This window comes from Triticum dicoccoides, chromosome 3A (assembly GCF_002162155.2).
Source record: "Triticum dicoccoides isolate Atlit2015 ecotype Zavitan chromosome 3A, WEW_v2.0, whole genome shotgun sequence".
Lineage (NCBI taxonomy): Eukaryota > Viridiplantae > Streptophyta > Magnoliopsida > Poales > Poaceae > Triticum > Triticum dicoccoides.
This window is the reverse complement of record NC_041384.1, coordinates 300,336,473-300,359,358: the sequence shown is the minus strand read 5'-3', so window position 1 is coordinate 300,359,358 and position 22,886 is coordinate 300,336,473. Positions and strand designations below refer to the sequence as shown.

At 40.5% G+C, this 22,886-nt stretch overlaps 1 pseudogene; it reads left to right on the top strand.

Annotated features, from left to right (window-relative positions):
* Positions 1–20,892, top strand: part of LOC119272244 — a 32,027-nt pseudogene extending 11,135 nt beyond the window's left edge.
* The last annotated feature ends 1,994 nt before the right edge of the window (positions 20,893–22,886 follow it).

Sequence of the window (22,886 nt, the reverse complement as noted above, 5' to 3'; positions counted from 1 at the left end):
GGACACAAATGAAGTACGCGAAGTTGCAGCTATGGTGAACTTTTAATCTAAACAAAACCCAAAGTCTAAACGATGCCCTAAGGGCTGTATATATGGAGGAGAGAGGGCGAATTTCGTGGCCCTTGGTGGAGGGGTCCGAAACCAACCCTCTTGTTTTCCCACACATAGGGACTCTAAAAACAGCCTATACTTAAGTACTTCGAAAATACATGGGCCTGGCCCAATAATAAGGTGACGCAGCACCTAGAATAGCCTCTGGATGAAATTTATGAAGTGGCATCTTGTATATTTTGTCCCATGCTTCATGCACTCATTATGGTGGCTTCAGAGTCATAGAATCATCACTTGTAACTCCGTTCTTGTTCCCCTTGCGCATGCCATCATCTCCATGCTTGAACTTGCTCCAAGGTTCATCTTTCTTGTCCAAGCTAGGCCCTTCATTTCTAAGCAAAACAAATGTATCCAATTTAGGCAGCATCATATTCTCATGAACATTAGAATCGTTACCAAGAAACGAAAGTACCTGATAATTCAATTGGCGTGCGGGAGCTCTAGTAATTGGTCCAGTATGTATAGCAGCAGGGGCTGTGGGTGTAACAATGGTATTGATGTCCTGATCATCACATAACGGTTCACCATACGTGCATGCTACGGGAATCACAAACTTTAACACAAGTATTTCTCAAATTCAAAACTACTCAACTAGCATGACTCTAATATCACCATCTCCATATCTCAAAACAATTATCAAGTATCAAACTTCTCTTAGTATTCAACACACTCATAAGAATTTTTTTACTAATCTTGAATGCCTAGCTTATTACGATTAATTTCCTAGTTTAAGTAAATTACCGTGTTGTTTAAGACTCTCAAAATAATATAAGTGAAGCATGGGAGAATAATAGTTTCTATAAAACAAATCCACCACCGGGCTCTAAAAGATATAAGTGAAGTACAAGAGCAAAAACTATATAACTCAAAAGATATAAGTGAAGCACATAGAGTATTCTAATAATTTTCAAATCATGTGTGTTTCTCTAAAAATGTGTGTACATCAAATGTTATTGTGGAAAACTAACAAATAAAGACTCAAATAATACAAGACGCTCCAAGCAAAACACATATCATGTGGTGAATAAAAATATAGCTCCAAGTAAAGTTACCGGTGGAAGTAGACGAAAGAGGGGATGCCTTCCGGGGCATCCCCAAGCTTTGGCTTTTTGGTGTCCTTAGATTATCTTGGGGTTCCATGGGCATCCCCAAGCTTAGGATCTTGCCACTCCTTGTTCCATAATCCATCAAATCTTTTACCCAAAACTTGAAAACTTCACAACACAAAACTCAAAATAGAAAATCTCGTGAGCTCCGTTAGCGAAAGAGAACAAAACACCACTTCAAGGTACTGTAATGAACTCATTATTTATTTATATTGGTGTTAAGACTAATTTATTCCAACTTCTATATGTTTTATAAAATATTTTACTAGCCATAGATTCATCAAAATAAGAAAACAACAAACGAAAAACAGAATCTGTCAAAAACAGAACAGTCTGTAGTAATCTGTAGCTAACACAAGTTCTAGGACCCGAAAAATTCTAAAATAAATTGCTGGACGTGAGGAATTTATCTATTAATCATCTTCGAAAAGAATTAATTAAATAGCACTTTCCAAATAAAAATGGAAGCAATTCTCGTGAGCGCTAAAGTTTCTGTTGTTTACAGCAAGATCGAAAAGACTTTCCCCAAGTCTTGCCAACGGTTCTACCTGGCACAAACACTAATTAAACACAAAAAAACACAACCAAAACAGAGGCTAGATAAATTATTTATTACTAAACAGGTGCAAAAAGCAAGGAATAAAAATAAAATTGGGTTGCCTCCCAACAAGCGCTATCGTTTAACGCCCCTAGCTAGGCATAAAAGCGAAGATAGATCTAGGTATTGCCATCTTTGGTAGGCAATCCATAAGTGGCTCTCATAATAGATTCATATGGTAATTTAATTTTCTTTCTAGGGAAGTGTTCCATGCCTTTCCTTAACGGAAATTGGAATCTAATATTCCCTTCCTTCATATCAATAATTGCACCAATCGTTCTAAGGAAAGGTCTAACAAGAATAATAGGACATGAAGGATTGCAATCTATATCAAGAACAATAAAATATATAGGCACATAATTCCTATTTGCAACAATAATAACATCATTAATTCTTCCCATAGGTTTCTTAATAGTGGAATCCTCAAGGTGCAAATTTAAAGAGCAATCATCAAAATCACGGAAACCTAGCAAATCACACAAAGTCTTTGGAATCGTGGAAACACTAGCACCCAAATCACACAAAGCATAGCACTCATGACCTTTAATTTTAATTTTTATTGTAGGTTCCCACTCATCATAAAGTTTTCTAGGGATAGAAACATCCAACTCAAGTTTTTCTTCACAAGATTAAATCAAAGCATCAACGATATGTTTAGTAAAAGCTTTATTTTGACTATAAGAATGAGGAGAATTTAGCACGGATTGCAACAAGGAAATACAATCTATCAAAGAGCAATTATCATAATTAAATTCCTTGAAATCCAAAATAGTGGGTTCATTGATATTTAAAGTTTTGACCTCTTTAATCCCACTTTTAACAATTTTAGCATCAAGATCTAAAGACTCCGAATTTTTGGAACACCTTCTAGGTAAAGGTGGATCATATTCAGTCCCATCATTATCAAGATTCATATTGCAAAACAAAGATTTAATAGGGGACACATCAATAACTTTTAGATCTTCATCTTTATTTTCATGGAAACTAGAAGAACACGCTTTCACAAATCAAATCTTTCTTAGCATGCATCCTAGCGGTTCTTTCTTTCCACTCATCAATGGAAACTCTCATGGCTTTGAGAGACTCATTGATATCATGCTTAGGTGGAATAGATCTTGTTGACACCAGATTTTGGCACGGTCAAGAATTTAAATAATATGGCTTCAAATGGAGAAGTGATCTACATAATTTTTTTTGTATTGTCCATATGAACATCTTTGAAGTTTAGGCCATCGCCATCCGATCTTATCTCGAAGGCCGAAGTTGTATTCGAAATACCAAGATTTTGTATTCAGAACACTATTCGGCTGATTACGCCCCCAGGACTGCCTCGTATGAAAAAATAATCTACATGAATTGTCTTCGTCTCGTCGAAACAATTGATTTTGATATAAATATCGTCTTAATCCGAGGTCGTATGCAACCCGTGGAGGCAAAACAAGGTCAGAAACCGAAGCTACAGAGTCATTTTGGACCGACCGAGTTGATTTGATCGGTGAGACCGAGTTTGTCCGAAAATTTACCAGAAAGTTGGCAATGTTGACTCAGTAGGACCGAAGCAAACCAATCGGTGAGACCGAGATTGATCCGTAAATTACAAAAGGTTACAGAGAGTTGGCCACGTTCACTCGGTGGGACCGAAGCAAACCAATCGGTGAGACCGAGATTGATCCGGAAATTGCCAAAGATTCCTGTCCGAGTTAGGTTAGGGTTTTTGATGTTTTGGACGGAATTATTAGTCCTTTTCTTGTACGGAAAGTCCAGCCGCCTCATAAATAGATGAGAGGTGATGGCCGATTGAACAACACACAATCGCAAAAAACAAAACTACTACTTTTTCATCTACGTTTTGTCTCTCCCCCGTTCTTGCTTCCTCGTTCTTCGTGTTGGAGAGCTGTGAATCCCAAGGCTCTAGGGGCGGTTGGACCGACCTAGGGCAGCCCATAGCTGCCGCACTCCCCGACGGGGTCCCTCCCGGGAGTGTGGGGTTTTGGGTCCTCAAAAGCTCTCGCCGGTCGACTTGCGAATCGCGCTTCCGGTGAGACTCCTTCGACGTGAGCTATGGTGCATCAGCCCCGGCGTCGAGGGTACACATGAGATGTTCGTGTGCGAACACACTTTTTGGCGACTCCGCTGGGGAAAAGATCAAGCATCATCATCATCCATCATGTCTGGCAACAATAAGATTCCCAAGCCCTCGGAAATCAACGCCGATAACATAATCAAGCCCAATTTTGAGGAGTTACCGGAGGAACATCGCCAAGCTTATGAGGAGTACAAGAAGGCGCGTGAAGAGAAGGAGATGCAGGAGTTCCTTGCTAAGTTCAAGAAGGATCGCCAAGGCAATATCACTCCGGTTGGAGAAATCAAGTTCCCTCTTCTTCATGATGAACAGGTTAAACCCTCTGTAAGTAATACCTTCTCTCCCGAGGTATGGTTTGAAATTGATAGTCACATTACTGATAGCAATAATCTCTTATACCAAATTTTCTTGGAAAATAGTAATGCTAAAAATAGTATGCCTCAATCATCTAGTGGTAATGTTGGTGTGCCTGTTACTGCAGAAATCCCTAGTCCAACTTTGCCTATTTCATCGGCGCCTCCCGTGCCGATGAATTTTTATCCTAACCCCACAAATCAAATTGTTGCTGCACCCATTAATCCTATCATGAGTATGCCAAGTTCAGTGGTGACACCGAACCAAACCCTACCTACAAGAGCAAACACTGTTAGATCACTGCCAAATTACAATTCGGCATACATGCCACAAATCACACCTGCAACTACTAACCCTACTCCTCCTATGCTACTACCACAAGCTTCATCGTCCACCGTGGATGATGGTCTAGCTAATCTTAGAAGGGAGATGGCTAAGATGCTCCGAGAGAATTTTGGAGTTGAGTTACCAAGGAACCGTATTTACCAAAAGCCATATCCAGAATACTTTGATGCAATTCAATGCTCTCTAGGATATAAAATTCCAGATTTTGTTAAGTCTAATGGAGAGGGCACAAAAACCACCTGGGAGCATGTTAGTCAGTACTTGGCACAATTAGGTGAAGCAAGTTCACGAGATGAGTGGATAATACGCTATTTTCCTTGATCTTTAACCGGTACTGCTTTCTCATGGTTTTCTGCATTACCACCCGGTTCTATTACTACATGGTTTCACTTGGAACAAAAGTGTCATGATCATTTTTATAGTGGTGATAATGAGCTTAAGTTGTCACATCTTACATCGGTTAGACAAAAGCATGACGAATCGGTCTCCGATTACATCAAGAGATTTAGAGATACAAAAAACCGGTGCTATAGTTTGTTGATAACCGAGAGAGATTTAGCTGATGTTGTGCTTAGTGGTTTGAGAACTCACATTAGAGAAAGGCTAGAAGGACATGAGTTTTTAAATATCAACCAAGTCTTGCAAAGGGATTTGGCTCAAGAAAGCCGAAGCAAAGATCTTAAAGAGGTGCATAGATATAAAACTGATCGTCCTAAGATGAATATGGTTGAGTATGGTAGTGACCACTCGGACGATGAGGGTGATATTTATGCTGCTGAATTTGTTTGGCCATCTAAGGCCAAACCATTTACTTGCAATGATTTAAAGCCGATTCATAAGAATCGTGATGAGGAGATGAAATTTACTTTCAACATTGCTAAGTGTGATAGAATATTTGATGCTTTATTGCAAGCAAAGATTATTAGAATATCTCATACTTTACCGCCATTTGAAGAGCTGAAACAGCGTGCTTATTGCAAGTATCATAATTATTTTTCTCATGCTACTAATGATTGTAATGTTTTTCAACGACAGATAAAATCGGCCATTAATGACGGACAATTGAATTTTTCTGAGATGCAAGTTGATAAGCAGCCTTTCCCAATGAACACCATGGATTTGGAGGGGAAGAAGATGTTAATTCGGCCCAACATAGCCGAATCAGCTAATAAGAATAATATTGTCATTGGTGAGCCCAGGAAAGATAAGGGGAGCGACAAGGTCTTGGGGAGACAAGTTGTGCTTGATAAGCAACCCGATGGCAAGGAGATAACCAAGATCACCATCAAGAATCCTACACTCGGGGGGGGGGGGGCAACCACAAGTGCAAGAGAACACTCATGTCAAATTTGTTAAACCCAAGAGTCCAGAGGTTGGCAAGTGGAAGACAAATGAAGCTAAAGTACAGCGCAAGAAAATCAAGCTAACTTTTGATATGTTGTTGTCCAAGTATGCCAATCAAGAGGCCAGTTCTAGCTCTAACCGGTCATCAAATTTGAAGCGCTCAAGGTCACCTCCTCGGGAAGAATTTCGACATCATGCAAGGCCATATGGGTCATGGGCACCGGGACCATGGATGGCGCCACCCCCCTATGCGCCATACTACATAGGTGGTTTTAATGGAGGATGGGGGCAGCCCCCAATGGCCCCTTATGCTTTTCATACGGGTTGGGCAGAACCAAGGAGGCCCGTTCATGAGAGGCTTTCTTATCCCACATGAGGCCGTTTGAACAATGGTATCAGTCGGCCAATGCAAGATAATCAAAAAAGGGTCAGCAGGCAAGTGTGGCGTGCCAAATCACCAAGTGCTGAAATTTCTGAGCCTGGCAAGCAAAAGGAGAAGAGTACTAGCGGAGAAACTATTATGATAGGCACTAAAGAATTAATAATCAAAGAGCCGATTATTGTTGATAATCTGGATGATTCTAATAAAGATGTGGCTGCTGCCCAGCAGGGTCTCATGGCTAATGATCATGAAGCTAGCACAAGCAAGGCCAAGTCAAGGGATCCAAAATATACTCAGCCTAAGTGGTGTCCTTCCGGTCTGACCAAGGCGCAAAAAATGAGATTGCAGCGCATGAGGAGTCATGAGATGGAGGAACAAGAAGCAAAAAAGCTAAGGGATAAATTACTCAATGAAAGTCGTCCCATGGTACCCCCAAAACAAGTTTGGAGGCCAAAGCAAAAGGAAAACATGGCAGCTTCTGCGTTGATCATAGCAACACCTACACCACCAACGGAGGACGATGCAACTACTATTACATCATCCACTTTGCCTACTACTTCCTCTTCCCTTGGAGATATTTCGGAGTCAGTGGACATGCTTGCGGAAGGAGATGAAATGCTTGATCATGAGTCTACACCGGTTCATGAATGTATGGATATTAATATGGTGTATTACTTACCCGCTGCATTTCGTGCTATAGATGAAGAAGGGGAAGTAGCTCAGCTAGATTTTGGTCCTAAAAATGCTATATTCGAGAAGCCAAAAGAACCGGTGACGCACTTGAAGCCATTGTTCCTTAAAGGTCATATTAATGGATCGCCGGTTGCTAGAATGCTTGTCGATGGTGGTGCTGTGGTGAATCTTATGCCATATTCGGTCTTCAAAAAATTGGGGCTGCATGATGAAGATTTAATAAAGACCAACATGGTGCTTAATGGATTTGAAGGCAAAGAGAAAACTGAAGCCAAAGGTGTAATGTATGTGGAGCTTACGGTGGGAAGCAAAACTTTGGCTACCGCATTCTTTGTCGCCGAGGTGCAAGGTAACTACAATGTGATATTAGGCCGCGATTGGGTTCATGCAAACCAATGCGTGCCATCTACTCTGCACCACTTTTTAATTCAATGGATTGATGATGAAGTAGAAGTCATTCTTGCAGATAATTCGGCTTGTGTTGATTTGGCCGATGCATCGGTGGATTGGCAACATCCCAATGCTACTTGTTTGACGGGGCGTGACTTGTCAGAATTTGATTTCCTTAGCGCCACAAAAAGTGCTTTCGTGCCCGTTTCTTTAAAGCCGATTGGCGATAATCGGCTCCAAGGTATGATGTATTTAAATGGATCCTAACTCAGAGTGGTTACAAAAGCGTCTTGTAGAATATCGCTCCAATGAAAACGATATGTACGAGTCCATAGAAGAGTTAGATGATATGGATAAATTAGGACAAGGTTTTACATCAGCCGATCCATTAGAAGAGATAGATATAGGAGATGGTTCAATTCCTATGCCGACATTTGTAAACGAAAATTTAAGATCCGATCATAAGGCTAAGTTGATCGAGCTGTTGAAAGAATATGTTTGTTGCTTTGCATGGGAATACCCTGAAATGCCAGGTTTAAGCCGAGAGCTAGTGGAGCATCGGTTACCTATAAAGGCCGGTTTTAGACCATACAAACAATCGGCCAGAAATTTTAATCCAAAAATGTATGACCGGATCAAGGAAGAGATCGGTCGTTTGCTTAAAGCTAATTTTATTAGGCCTTGCAGGTATGCCAAGTGGATTTCTAACATTGTACCAGTAGAGAAGAAAGGCTCCAGCAAGTTGAGGGTGTGCATTGATTTCAGAGATTTGAATAGAGCTACACCTAAAGATGAGTATCGTACGCCAATAGCCGATATGCTTATTAATGATGCTTCTAGACATAAGGCCATTAGCTTTCTTGATGGTAATACGGGGTATAACCAGATTTTTATGGCCGAAGAGGACATGTCCAAAACGGCTTTTCGAGGCCCCGGTTTCCTTGGTTTATTTGAGTAGACGGTGATGACCTTTGGATTAAAGAATGCCGGCGCCACGTATCAAAGGGCTATGAATTTAATTTTTCATGATTTACTCGATGTCAAACTTGAGGTCTATATTGATGATATTGTTGTCAAATCGGATGCTTTTGAATCTCACTTGGCCGATTTGCGTTTAGCTTTTGAAAGAATGAAAAAGTGTGGACTGAAGATGAATCCTTTGAAGTGTGCATTCGGTGTGTCAGCTGGTAAGTTTTTGGGTTTCATTATTCATGAAGATGGCATAGAGATTGATCCCAAAAAGATAGAAGCCATACAAAAAGTGGAGGCTCCAACATGCAAGAGAGATATGCAAAAGTTCCTTGGCAAGGTCAATTACTTGAGGAGGTTCATAGCTAATCTGTCAGGGAAGGTTGATGCGTTTACTCCTATCCTTCGGTTAAAGAATGACACTGATTTCACTTGGGGGGAAAAACAGCAAGAAGCATTTAATATGATCAAGACTTATTTGTGCACTCCTCCAGTGATGAAAGCACCCAAGCATAGGGAACCCTTCATGCTTTACATTGCAGCAGAGTAATGAGTTATTGGTGCTGTTCTGACTCAAGAAACCGAAGGAAAAGAGCATGCCATCACTTATTTGAGCCGCCGTTTATTGGACGCCGAGACAAGGTATACATTTATTGAAAAATTATGTCTATGTTTATATTATGCTTGCACAAAATTGAGACATTATTTAGTGCCGAGTTCTTGCATAGTAGCTTGTCAGACCGATGTCATTAAATACATGTTGCATAGACCAATTCTTAGTGGTAGAATTGGCAAGTGGGCTTATGCCTTGATTGAATATGATTTGGCTTATGAATCTCTAAAATCCATGAAAGGCCAAATCGTTGCTAATTTTATTGTTGAACATTGGATTGATGACAAGCATGATGTTGATATAAACCTTGTCTCACTAGTACCATGGAGATTATATTTTGATGGTTCAGTTTGTCGCAATGGCCAAGGTGTTGGTATTGTTTACATATCCCCTCATGGTGCTGTTTTTGAAGCCTCTTGCCGCTTAGAATATTTTTGTACAAACAATCAAGCCGAATATGAAGCATTATTATTCGGCCTGGAGATGTTACTTGCTATAGGTGTTACACATATTGAGGCTTATGGTGATTCATTATTAGTAGTGCAGCAAATATGATAGAGGCGAGGGTCCCAATCTTTCGTTGAGATGATAACTATCGATTTGGTGGAGACGACTTTGACGATCCGACTACAAACGTGCACGACGTTGCGCCTTAGCAATCGCTAAACCAATCTCCTGAGGTTACTGACGATGCTGGAAGCACGGTTAGCCTGACCACGAAGGTCTATTCCTGCAGGCAATCGAAGAACGAGCAAGAATATGATAAAGCAATCTGAATATTGCAAATATATATGAAGTATTGATAATGGTGGGGATCCGGAAGCGGTCTTGGTCTGGTCGTTGGACACAAACGAAGTACACGAAGTTGCAATGGCTAACTTTTAACTAAACAAATCCCAAGGAAAAAGCTACTAGATGGATCTACTTATATAGGAGCAAGGGGTGGCGGCCAAGGAGGTGGGAGGACGTCCCAAGGCAGCCTAAAACTAACCCTAGGTCGTACAAGGGTCATGGGCCCAAGTGGAGGTGATGCAACACCTTTGGGCTTGTAGTTTGACTCGGATTCTGCTGCAACGTCAGATTGTTTCGTCCGTAACTCAACGCTCCGGACGAATTTGAAGGTGAATCCAATTGGGATGGAAAGAGCACGAAATCTAGTTTCCAACAAAAAAAGAATCACCCAATTCGGAATCCGTATGAAAAAGTTGTTGGCGTTTTGAGTCAGGTATGTCTGTGCAGTCCGAATCTAAATCTAGAACGTGAGAGACTTGGACTCTATCTTCTCTTGGCCCAAAAGTGACGTGAGAGGACTTTTTGAACACAACCTAAACATCTCCTTTTCCCTTATCTTCATATGTGTATTGTACAAATGTCCCATACACCTGCAATTAGACAAAACACAAAAGTGTGTGAAGTATTTTTGTTCTGGATAACATAAATAGACTATTGAATAGTTTGCATTAGAAATCACCTGACAAATATGCATGTATGCAATATTTTTGGTCGTATCCAAGGTAGTCATGTCTTCATCATCGTCCCTTTTTTCAAAACAAAGCCGTCCTCGGCATTCCTTAGTCTGAAATGTGGCTAACAAAAGAGACAAGGTGTACATGTTGTATATGTATATGTCATCCATTTTAACTTCCCTTGATTTTTGCACATATGTCACATGTATACATGAGTAACTTTCATTGTTCATAAAATCTAAAGCCAAAAAAATATCACAAGAAGTAGAAGGCATGAAAATATTGCAACTCAGTTTGCACATATAAGTGAAGCTCTTATTCACTTCAAAAGATTGGCAATGTTCATCATTAAACCATCCTAACTTCGATGAATAAACCTTACTTGCATCAAATTTACATGCTACAACATGCTTAAATAAGCAAACATGCAATAATTCATTGGACACAGAATCATCATCAAGATTAGAGGTCATATCAAAATGATTAAACATTGGTTCTTTTGCATCAACAGTTAATTCAATGGGTGCACTCAAAATTGTTAATATTTCAGTTGTTTGATCACATGACGCATTCATGGCAGTAACAAGAGTCTCTAAAATAGGTGGTGTGCTCAAATCAGCAGGTAACTCAACACATGATGCATTCAAGTTAACTAGGCATGCTTCATTCTCATGTGAAGTTATATCATCAAGACATTTACTGTTACCTCGCAGAGATGTAGCTGATGTAGGTACAGACGTTGACAATGTACCATACTCTTGAGATGATATCGCACTCACAATCCGAGGTGGGGCTGCTCTAGTAGGTGCAATAGTGGAGTAACCAACCGGCGGTGGTGAGCATGAACTGGAATAGTAGTTGTTGTAGTCACCCAATGCATCCTCCTGTATTTGTCTCTCAAAGGTACAAGCACGGACATACATACCAGTAATGCAACGAGGAATATACTGAAATCTTGCCTGAATATCATGGTTCAAACCACCAAAAAATCTATTCATTGTATCATCCTCAGATTCTTCTATGTCACAATGATGCATATAAGATTTGAACTCTTGGTAGTAAGCATGAACAGTGTTACTGCCTTGTTTTAATTGCTCCAATTTGCGACGCAATTCACGATGATAGTATGGAGGAAAAAATTGTTGTCTCATTACAGCTTTCAAAACTTTCCAAGTTGTGGGTTGGTTATCAATGTTTTTCTTACAATGTACACTCCACCAAACAGAAGCAAAACCAGTAAATGCTCTAATGGTAGGTCGTACTCTCTCAAGTTCAGAAAAATCATGGTGACTAAAAACTTGTTCTACTTCAAACTCCCAAGCTAGATAAATAGCAGGATTAAATCTACCCTCAAATGATGGTAAATAGATAACCTGACCATATGCTTGTGTGTGTTGTCCCAACTCTCGTGATGGTGAAGATGTGTCCGTCATCCAAGAACTTCTATCTCTGGAACCTGTCAAGATTAGTACAAACAAGAACCAAAATTCGAGAATAATATTCCTATGAACTACTAGGATGTGGTTGTAAAGTGCTCACAGTAAAGCAAATATCAATATCTTACAAGTTCTTACCATGCGGCAGGTGGTGACAGGCAACCAGCGGTGTCAAATAACTCCGAAGATTGTGTAAAACGATTGCCACGGGAACGTACGTATACACGGTGTAGAAATATGTGGAGCTGGGTTGGCTATATATGGTAGCAAAAGATTAGCAATAATCAATTCAGAGATGCAATGTTGAATAAAGGCTCAATGACGGTACTGTGCTGGTAATAGGCTAGACCAAACTAGAGACGCGAGCCTCGAACACTAATGAGGTCACGTCGTAGCACAACTAGCATCAATAAAGGATATGAAGTAGCTCTGGACAGCAAGATATAAGTGAAGATCACAATAGCAGTAGACCTATTTAGAAGCTGATGTTGAGGCGCCAAATACTGAACTAGCTTCTGCAACTATTTAGATGCGGCTCGTCGCTAGCTTTCATTTGAGTACTCGCGGAGCCAAAACAGACTTCATATGAGGAAGTTATGCCTGTTTTACTGAACAGTGCACAAAACAGATTCCAATCCGAATTCAACTACGAGATTGAGTCTAGATAGATCCGATTTTTTTTCTCCTCTCTTTTTTTCTCACACTTTTTTTCTTTTCCTTTATTTTTTTTCTCTGACTTTTTTTTACTTTTTTTTCTCTTGTTTTTTTCTCTATCTTTTTCTCTCTCTCCCTCTTTCCAAAACAAACTAGATAAGATGTAGATTGGATCAAGCGAAGATGGGAACGATCTCAACTATGATTATGACAATGAATGGTGGGTAGCACGTGGAGGAAATTGATGGATGGGTGGTGGACAGCGGAAGGGATAATGATGCAGCGGCGACGTGACTAATGTGAACAGAACTCCAAACTCTAAACGAACTAGACACTAAGACCAGCAACTCGACACGATGATGCAACCGATAATTCAACTATGCAAGCAATGAAAAGAAAATTGCAAAGGCTCAGACTGGCTTGGACAAAGTATGAATAGATCTAACTCTTTTTTGTGGCTTTTTCTTGGACAATAGGTAAGAAAATAAATCTAATCTAGGAAAACTGGAAATTCTCACTGAGGAACCTGAAAACTGATACCACTTGATAGAGGCGAGGGTCCCAATCTTTCGATGAGATGATAACTATCGATTTGGTGGAGACGACTTTGACGATCCGACTACAAACGTGCACGACGTTGCGCCTTAGCAATCGCTAAACCAATCTCCTGACGTTACTGACGATGCTGGAAGCACGGTCAGCCTGACCACGAAGGTCTATTCCTGCAAGCAATCGAAGAACAAGCAAGAATATGATAAAGCAATCTGAATATTGCAAATATATATGAAGTATTGATAATGGTGGGGATCCGGAAGCGGTCTTGGTCTGGTCGTTGGACACAAAAGAAGTACACGAAGTTGCAATGGCTAACTTTTAACTAAACAAATCCCAAGGAAAAAGCTACTAGATGGATCTACTTATATAGGAGCAAGGGGTGGCGGCCAAGGAGGTGGGAGGACGTCCCAAGGCGGCCTAAAACTAACCCTAGGTCGTACAAGGCTCATGGGTCCAAGTGGAGGTGATGCAACACCTTTGGACTTGTAGTTTGACTCGGATTCTGCTGCAACGTCAGATTGTTTCGTCCGTAACTCAACGCTTCGGACGAATTTGAAGGTGAATCCAATTGGGATCGAAAGAGCACTAAATCTAGTTTCCAACAAAAAAAGAATCACCCAATTCGGAATCGGTATGAAAAAGTTGTTGGCGTTTTGAGTCAGGTATGTCTGTGTAGTCCGAATCTGAATCCAGAACGTGAGAGACTTGAACTCTATCTTCTCTTGGCCCAAAAGTGACGTGAGAGGACTTTTTGAACAGAACCTAAACATCTCCTTTTCCCTTATCTTCATATGTGGATTGTACAAATGTCCCATACACCTACAATTAGACAAAACACAAAAGTGTGTGAAGTATTTTTGTTCTGGATAACATAAATAGACTATTGAATAGTTTGCATTAGAAATCACCTGACAAATATGCATGTATGCAATATTTTTGGTCGTATCCAAGGTAGTCATGTCCTCATCAAGCAAATATCCAAAGTCTTTCAATGTTTTGACGAATCACTTAATGTCTATCTTGATAAATGTCTAGATATAATTTCTACTTTGGATTATTTTAGCATTGCTCATATATCTAGACATGACAATTGGAAAGCAAATGAGTTGGCACAACAAGCATCCGGCTATCATGTTTATCATGGCATGTTTCATATTTCTGAAAAGCCGATGTCTAGTCTTGCCAACATAGGGGAGGCCGAACCGGAGCCCACCGTTTCGGCCGCTAATGAAATATTCAATACAGGAGAAAATCAAGACTGGAGGAAACCCATCATTGATTATTTGTGTGATCCTCGTAGAAGGGTGGACAGGGCTGTTCAGCGTATGGCTTTCAAATACACAATGAGAGATGATGGTCTCTATCGCCGAACGGTCGATGATGTTCTTTTAAAGTGCTTGGATGAGGACCAAGCGAGAATTGCTATGGGAGAGGTCCATGAAGGTATTTGTGGCACTCATCAGTCGGCTCCCAAGATGAAATGGTTACTACGACGTGTTGGGTTTTATTGGCCGACTATGATTAATAATTGCTTCAAATATTATAAAGGATGTGAAGCTTGTCAAAAGTTTGGTGATATTCAGTTGGCTCCTGCTGCTATGTTACATCCCATTATCAAGCCGTGGCCTTTCAGAGGATGGGGTTTAGACTTTATTGGACAAATTCATCCGTCTTCCTCAAAGGGGCATCGGTTCGTATTGGTAGCAACCGATTATTTCACTAAATGTTCTGAAGCAATACCTCTCAAGAAAATGACACATACAGAGGTAATTAAATTCATAACCGAGCACATTATTCATAGATTCGGCATTCCTCAAACATTGACTACAGATCAAGGCTCATCTTTCATGTCACACCAAGTCAGAGGATTTGCCGAATCTTGTAACATAAAGTTGCTCAATTCCTCTCCATGTTATGCCCAAGCCAATGGACAAGCCGAGTCTAGCAATAAAATTCTAATCAAACTCATCAAGAAAAAGATTGAGGATAATCCAAGGAGATGGCATGAGTTGTTATCTGAAGCTTTGTGGGCACATAGAATTTCAAGGCATGGTGCTACGAAGGTGACTCCATTTAAGCTAGTATATGGTCAAGAGGCTGTTTTACCAGTGGAAGTAAATTTGAATGCTTTGAGAATAGCCAAACAAAATGATTTATCGGCAGTGGACTTTTATAACTTGATGATGGACAATATTGATGAGGTTGCCGATAAATGTTTGGCCGCTTTGAAGTCCATAGAGAGAGACAAGTTGAGGGTTGTGAGAGCTTACAATAAGAAAGTTAAGTTGAAGAATTTTCAAGTTGGTGATCTCGTCTGGAAAGTGATTCTGCCAATTGGTTCAAGAGATAAAAAATTCGGGAAATGGTCTCCAAGTTGGGAAGGTCCTTTTAGGATTACAAGAGTGGTTCCCGGAAACTCATATTTGGTGGAATCTGTACAAGGAACATTATTACCTCGAGCTCTCAATCGAAAATATTTAAAGAAATATCACCCAAGTGTGTGGCAAGAAGCCTAGATAGGCAATGGCTGATAGATAACTATCGCCCTTAGCATAAACATGGCCGATACATAAGTATCGTCCTAAGAAAAATAAATGGCCGATACATAAGTATCGTCCTGAGAAAAATAAATGGCTGATGGAGTGTTGACATTGTCCTTAGAACAAATACATTGCAAATTATTTTTCGGCACGCAAGTTTTGCCGAAAAACAGGGGGGCATGTGTTGACACCAAATTTTGGCACGGTCAAGAATTTAAATAATATGGCTTCAAATGGAGAAGTGATCTACATAAAAAAGTTTCGTATTGTTGATATGAACATCTTTGAAGTTTAGGCCATCACCATCCTATCTTATCTCGAAGGCCGAAGTTGTATTCGAAATACCAAGATTTTGCAATCAGAACACTATTCGGCTGATTACGCCCCCAGGACTGCCTCGTATGGAAAATGATCTACATGAATTGTCTTCGTCTCGTCAAAATGATCAATTTTGATACAAATATCGTCTTAATCTAAGGTCGTATGCAACCCGTGGAGGCAAAACAATGTCAGAAACAGAAGCTGCAGAGTCATTTCAGACCGACCGAGTTGATTTGATCGGTGAGACCGAGTTTGTCCGAAAATTTACTAGGAAGTTGGCAATGTTGACTCGGTAGGACCGAAGCAAACCAATCGGTGAGACCGAGATTGATCCGTAAATTACAGAAGGTTACAGAGAGTTGGCCACGTTCACTCGGTGGGACCGAAGCAAACCAATCGGTGAGACCGAGATTAATCCGGAAATTGCCAAAGATTCCTGTCCGAGTTAGGTTAGGTTTTTTGATGTTTTGGATGGAATTTTTAGTCCTTTTATTGTATGGAAAGTCCAGCCGCCTCATAAATAGATGAGAGGTGACGGCTGATTGAACAACACACAATCGCAAAAAACACATCTACTAGTTTTTCATCTATGTTTTGTCTCTCCCCCGTTCTTAGTTCCTCGTTCTTCGTGTTGGAGAGCTGCAAATCCCGAGGCTCTAGGGGCGGTTGGACCGACCTAGGGCAGCCCATAGCCGCCGCACTCCCCGACGGGGTCCCTCCCGGGAGTGTGGGGTTTCAGGTCCTCAAAAGGTCTCGCCGGTCGACTTGCGAATCACGCTTCCAGTGAGACTCCTTCGATGTGAGCTGCGGTGCATCACCCCCGGAGTCGAGGGTACACGTGACGTGTTCGTGTGCGAACAGATCTAAGTTTGAAAGAATCAATATCAAGAGAAATTCTATCAACGTTCCTAGCCAACTCATCAATCTTAAGCAATTTTTCTTCAACCAAAGCATTGAAACTCTTTTGCGAGGTAATAAATTCTTTAATATTAGATTCAAAATCAGAGGGAATCTTATTATAATTTCCATAGGAATTGTTGTAGGAATTACCATAATTATTAGAGGAATTACTAGGGAACGACCTAGAATAAAAATTACCTCTATACGCGTTATTACCAAAATTGTTCCTACCAACAAAATTCACATCCATAGATTCATTATTATTCTCAATCAAGGTAGACAAAGGCATATCATTAGGATCAGTAGGGGCACTCTTATCAGCAAACAATTTCATAAGTTCATCCATCTTTCCACTCAAAACATTAATCTCTTCAATTGCATGCACTTGTTTTATTAGTAGATCTTTCGGTGTGCCATTGAGAATAATTAACCATAATATTATCTAGGAGTTTGGTAGCTTCTCCTAAAGTGATTTCCATAAAATTGCCTCCCACGGCCGAATCTAGAAGATTTCTAGAAGCAAAATTCAATCCGGCATAAAAGTTTTGTATAATCATCCAAAGATTCAAACCATGTGTAGGGCAATTATGTATCATTAATTTTATCATCTCCCAAGATTGTGCAACATGTTCATGATCAAGTTGCTTAAAATTCATAATATCGTTTTTTAGAGAGATGATCTTAGCGGGAGGAAAATACTTAGAGATAAAAGCATCTTTGCACTTATTCCATGAATCAATACTATTTTTAGGCAAAGATGAAAACCAAGCTTTAGCACGATCTCTAAGCGAAAACGGGAATAGCTTCAATTTAACAATATCATTATCCACATATTTCTTCTTTTGCATATCACACAAATCAACAAAGTTGTTTAGATGGGTAGCGGCATCTTGACTAGGAAGGCCGTAAAACGAATCTTTCATGATAAGATTCACCAAAGCAGCATTAATTTCACAAGATTCAGCATCGGTAAGAGGAGCAATCGGAGTGCTAATAAAATCATTGTTGTTGGTATTGGAAAAGTCACACAATTTAGTATTATCGTGAGCCATCATGATAGGCAAGCAATCCAACACACAAGCAAACAAGAAACGGGCAAAAAGAGGCAAATAGGGAAAGAGAAGGAGGACGGAGAGAGAGGGCAAATAAAATGACAAGGGTGAAGCGGGGGAGAGGAAAATGAGAGGCAAATGGCAAATAATGTAATGCGGGAGATAAGGGTTTGTGATAGGTACTTGGTATGTTGACTTTTGCGTAGACTCCCTGGCAACGGCGCGAGAAATCCTTCTTGCTACCTCTTGAGCACCGCGTTAGTTTTCCCTTGAGGAGGAAAGGGTGATGCAGCAAAGTAGCGTAAGTATTTCCCTCAGTTTTTGAGAACCAAGGTATCAATCCAGTAGGAGGCCATGCACGAGTCCCTCGCACCTACACAAACAAATAAAATCCCCGCAACTAACACAATAAAGGGGTTGTCAATCCCTTCACCGTCACTTACGAAAGTGAGATCTGATAGATATGATAAGATAATTTTTGGTATTTTTATGATAAAGATGCAAAGTAAATAAAGCAAAATAAAAATGGTGCCAGAAATAGCTTGTTGATGGAAGATTAATATGATAGAAAATAGACATGGGGGCCATAGGTTTCACTAGTGGCTTCTCTCGAGAGCATAAGTATTACGGTGGGTAAACAAATTACTGTTGAGCAATTGACAGAATTGAGCATAGTTATGAGAATATCTAGGTATGATCATGTATATAGGCATCACATCCGAGACAAGTAGACCGACTCCTGCCTGCATCTACTACTATTACTCCACACATCGACCGCTATCCAGCATGCATCTAGAGTATTAAGTTCAAAAGAACAGAGTAACGCTTTAAGCACGATGACATGATGTAGAGGGATAAACTCATGCAATATGATATAAACCCCATCTTGTTGTCCTCGATGGCAATAATACAATACGTGCCTTGCTGCCCCTACTGTCACTAGGAAAGGACACCGCAAGATTGAACCCAAAGCTAAGCACTTCTCCCATTGCAAGAAAAATCAATCTAGTAGGCCAAACCAAACTGATAATTCAAAGAGACTTGCAAAGATAACCAATCATACATAAAAGAATTCAGAGAAGATTCAAATATTGTTCATAGATAAACTTGATCATAAACCCACAATTCATCGGTCTCAACAAACACACCGCAAAAGAAGATTACATCGAATAGATCTCCACAAGAGAGGGGGAGAACATTGTATTGATATCCAAAAAAGAGAGAATAATCCATCTAGCTAATAACTATGGACCTGAAGGTCTGAGGTAAACTACTCACACGTCATCGGAGAGGCTATGGTGTTGATGTAGAAGCCCTCCGTGATCGATGCCCCCTCCGGCGGAGCTCCGGAAAAGGCCCCAAGATGGGATCTCACGGGTACAGAAGGTTGCGGCAGTGGAATTATATTTTTGGATCCGTATCTGGTAGTTTGGGGGTACATAGGTATATATAGGAGGAAGAAGTACGTCGGTTGAGAAACATGGGCCCCACGAGGATGGAGGGCACGCTTGGGGGGGGGGGGTAGGCGCACCCCCTACCTCGTGCCTTCCTGGTTGCTTTCTTGACATAGGGTCCAAGTCCTCTGGATCACGTTCATTCCAAAAATCACGTTCCCGAAGGTTTCATTCCGTTTGGACTCCGTTTGATATTCTTTTTCTGCGAAACTCTGAAATAGGCAAAAAACAACAATTCTGGGCTGGGCCTCCGGTTAATAGGTTAGTCCCAAAAATAATATAAAAGTGTATAATAAAGCCCAATAATGTCCAAAACAGAATATAATATAGCATGGAACAATCAAAAATTATAGATACGTTGGAGACGTATCATTCCTCCATGTTTGAAGTGCATTGAACGTGAAACTGCTAATTCTTCACCTGAATGCTCAAATACTTCCATTGCTGCAAATTCTTCAACTGCCTCTGCTATCACTAATTCCTCATGCGAGGACATTGCTAGTATCACTCATAATGCAGGGCTGAAGGAATTGTATATGACATGCATGTACAAAAGCCTCAAAGGGCACCAGGCTCTTTGTGACGTGCTTAAAAAGCAGATCCTCAACAGAAGCCCTAGGAAAGAGGGTATTGCCTTTGAGAGGAAGCTCAATGCCGATGGGACCTACTGGAAACCTGAGCAGTATCCCAAAACCTCATGGGTTGCTGCAAAGGGACCTTCAGTGGATCCATCTACTTTATCTGGCTTTACATGTGAATCTTCATATTCTTTTAATGAGTCAATTGACTCCAACTATAAACTGTTCAAAACACATAATGGTGAAGTATTTGCTAGATATGTTGGCACTAACTGCAGGAACGGTCCTCCTATGAAGAAAATCTGGGTTCCCAAAAGGTGCCTTGAAAATCTTCAGGTGAATGTCATCATGACACCACCTGTGAAGAATAGGAACCCCAGATCAAATTCTTCATATGGACCAAATTCTTCATATGGATCCAAGTCCTCATACAGACCAAACTTCTCACATGGATCAAATTCCTCAAAAGGATCAAAGTCCTCATATGAGCATCATCGTGCTAACCCGTCTGTTTCGCAGGGAAGAACTAAGGATTATGGATATGTGCATTATTCTTAAAATCATTATGTTCATAAGTCCTCGAAGAATTTCTCTGCTTACTCTTATGCTTACCCTAACCCCTCTTATGTGAAACAAAGTGGATTGGCATCTATGCCATCTTTCTCTTATGGAGCTCGCAGAATGATGAACTCTTTGCCACCCCTTCAGATGTGGGTGGTGAAGAAAAAGAACTAACCTCTTATGCAGGGTCAGGTCTCCGGATGAACTTAATCGTTTGAAGAATTTACTGGAGACCTGAATGTGCTTGAAAGGACACAAGCTAATCGTGAAGAAATGAATTTTCATTTCTCACATCCTCATACTGCTTTACCTGTTTTATAGCTTGATGAACTTGATCTGATGAAATTCATACCATATTCTTCTTTGATGAAGTATATGAGTTCGTAAGTGATGTCTACTACACAACCTACTTCTTGTAGACGTTGTTGGGCCTCCAAGTGCAGAGGTTTGTAGGACAGTAGCAAATTTCCCTCAAGTGGATGACCTAAGGTTTATCAATCCGTAGGAGGCGTAGGATGAAGATGGTCTCTCTCAAGAAACCCTACAACCAAATAACAAAGAGTCTCTTGTGTCCCCAACACACCCAATACAATGGTAAATTGTATAGGTGCATTAGTTCGGCGAAGATATGGTGATACAAGTGGTATATGGATGGTAGATAAAGGTTTTTGTAATCTGAAAAATATAAAAACAGCAAGGTAACTAATGATAAAAGTGAGCACAAACTGCATTGCAATGCTAGGAAACAAGGCCTAGGGTTCATACTTTCACTAGTGCAAGTCCTCTCAACAATAATAACATAATTGGATCATATAACTATCCCTCAACATGCAACAAAGAGTCACCCCAAAGTCACTAATAGCGGAGAACAAACAAAGAGATTATGGTAGGGTACGAAACCACCTCAAAGTTATCCTCTCTGATCGATCTATTCAAGAGTCCGTAGTAAAATAACATGAAGCTATTCTTTCCGTTCAATAAATCATAGAGTTTGTACTAGAATAACACCTTAAGACACAAATCAACCAAAACCCTAATGTCACCTAGATACTCCAATGTCACCTCAAGTATCCGTGGGTATGATTATACGATATGCATCACACAATCTCAGATTCATCTATTCAACCCAACACAAAGTACTTCAAAGAGGGCCCCAAAGTTTCTACCGGAGAGTCAAGACGAAAACGTGTGCTAACCCCTATGCATAGGTTCATGGGCGGAACCCGCAAGTTGATCACCAAAACATACATCAAGTGAATCAATAGAATACCCCATTGTCACCACGGGTATCCCAGGCAAGACATACATCAAGTGTTCTCAAATCCTTAAAGACTCAATCCGATAAGATAACTTCAAAGGGAAAACTCAATCCATTACAAGAGAGTAGAGGGGGAGAAACATCATAAGATCCAACTATAATAGCAAAGCTCGTGATACATCAAGATCGTATCACCTCAAGAACACGAGAGAGAGAGAGAGAGAGATCAAACACATAGCTACTAGTACATACCCTCAGCCGCGAGGGAGAACTACTCCCTCCTCGTCATGGAGAACACCGGGATGATGAAGATGGCCACCGGAGAGGGATTCCCCCTCCGGCAGGGTGCCAGAACGGGTCTAGATTGGCTTTCGGTGGCTACGGAGGCTTATGGCGGTGGAACTCCCGATCTATTGTGCTCCCCAATGTTTTTAGGGTATATGGATATATATAGGAGGAAGAATTATGTCGGTGGATCTCCAGGCTGTCCACGAGGCAGGGGGCGCGCCCCCACCCTCGTGGGCAGCCTGGGACTCTCATGGTCCATCTCTGATACTCCGTGGGCTTCTTCTGGTCCAAAAATAAGTTCCGTGAAGTTTCAGCTCAATTGGACTATGTTTGATTTTCCTTTTCTGCGATACTCAAAAACAAGGAAAAAACAAAAATTGACACTGACACTGGGCTCTAGGTTAATTGGTTAGTCCCAACAATCATATAAAATATCATATAAATGCATATAAAACATCCAAGGTTGATAATATAATAGCATGGAACAATAAAAAATTATAGATACGTTGGAGACGTATCAGCATCCCCAAGCTTAATTCCTGCTCGTCCTCGAGTAGGTAAATGATAAAAACAGAATTTTTGATGTGGAATGCTACCTAACATATTTATCCATGTAGTTCTCTTTATTGTGGCAAGAATATTCAGATCCATAAGATTCAAGACAAAAGTTTAATATTGACATAAAAATAATAATACTTCAAGCATACTAACCAAGCAATCATGTCTTCTCAAAATAACATGGCCAAAGAAAGTTATCCCTACAAAATCATATAGTCTGGCTGTGCTCTATCTTCACCACACAAAGTATTTAAATCATGCACAACCCCGATGAAAA